Source organism: Pomacea canaliculata, linkage group LG5, assembly GCF_003073045.1.
Source record: "Pomacea canaliculata isolate SZHN2017 linkage group LG5, ASM307304v1, whole genome shotgun sequence".
Taxonomy (NCBI): Eukaryota; Metazoa; Mollusca; class Gastropoda; order Architaenioglossa; family Ampullariidae; genus Pomacea; species Pomacea canaliculata.
In genome coordinates this window covers 3,387,214-3,389,011 of record NC_037594.1, presented here as the reverse complement: position 1 = coordinate 3,389,011, position 1,798 = coordinate 3,387,214, and positions in this window count along the sequence as shown.

Sequence of the window (1,798 nt, the reverse complement as noted above, 5' to 3'; positions counted from 1 at the left end):
TATTTGACTAGTATACCATTTTTATGTAAGTATCTTATTCTAAAATGATGTAGGGCTTCACAACACAAAAACAAAATGAACTTCATCTTCCTCACTTAATTTACATAATGGACATAAAAGGTCAAGTGATTATATCTTCTATATCTAAAATAATGAACAGCAATATTAGATACACCCATCCGAAATTAGCAAGAATTGTCAACAAATAATAATCAAGGTCTAATTGTAAATATTTCTTGACAGCTCCTGAAATCCCATAAGTAGCATAAAAGGAAAATCTCTCACTACTAGTGATGTGGTCCTCCCACTCTTGCCATCTACACAAAACTTGTCGTTCTTTAAATTTATTTATAAACATTCTTTCACATTGTACCCCTTGATTTAACCACACAAAACCAAACCCAATGAAAAATAACTTTCTTTTAATATTAGATACCCAGTTAGATTTTCCTTTTGTATCTAAATCAAATAACATTTTATAGATTTTACGGGGCAGTCTTTCATCGTTCATTCTGACTATTTTCAGCCAATATCGAACACATTTATTAACTGAGTTTATTGTAATTGGGTGTCTATGCAGTTCACCATACACTAAATCATTTGGGGTTCGGCCATCTAGCCCTAGGAAGCGTTTTAAGGCAAAAAGGTGGACTTCTTCACAATAATGAGATGCCTTGTCTAATCCCCATAATTCTGCACCATACTGCAAGATAGGTTGAACTTGGGCGTCAAAAAGTTTCAAAAATACATCTACACTTGTGTTATTATATGATCTAAGAGTTTTCATTATTAAAAGTAAGCCCTTTTTTCCTCTGTTTGCCAAATCTTGACATGCAGCCGAGAAGCTAAGCTTAGTAGTGAACAACAATCCAAGATATTTGTATACATTAACAACAGGCATTACAGTGCTGTTATAAGTCCAACGTTCTCTAGTTCCTAAAAACCCTCCTTTGCGAAAGACTACAATGTTACTTTTATCTAGATTCACATTTAGGTCCAAGGTAGATGCAGCTATACTTAAGTTATTTAACTGGTTTTGCAGCCCAATCACTGTTTCAGCTATCAAGACAACATCATCTGCAAATAGTAATATAAACAGTTCTAAGTAATCTAGAGATAAGGAGGCTCCATGCTTTCCGTTCTGGATTATCTTGATTGCCATTTCGTTGATAAAGAGAGAGAATAATACAGGACTACACACATCCCCTTGCTTTACCCCCTTTGTACAGTTTATGTAGTCAGTTAGCTGTGCTCCACAGCTGATTCTTACTTTTACATTATTATACATGGCTTTAATAGATTTAAACAGCTTACTTGGGATCCCGTTTTTTAACAAAACGTGCCATAGTAAATGCCTGTTAACTGAGTCGAACGCTTTTTCAAAGTCAATAAATGCTACGTATAACTTACGATTGAGAGCAAACTGTTTTTGAATCAAACCCAATAGGGTAAACATATGATCCACAGTTGAGTATCCCTTCCTAAAACCTGCTTGGTATTCCCCCACAACCTGTTTTTCATCCATCCACTCATGTAGTCTGTTGTTAATTATGAAACCATACACTTTGCTAGCTACATCACAAATGGAAATACCCCTATAGTTGTTATGGTTACTCCTATCTCCTTTTTTAAATAAAGTTATCATTATTGACTCTGTCCATTTTTCTGGAAAAACACCCTTGTTAAATAATTCGTTGAAAAATTTATGGAAAAAATCAACTACAATAGAGCATGAATGTTTTAAGAGTTCACCAATTATCATATCTGGGCCGGCAGCTTTATTATTCTTAATTCTTCG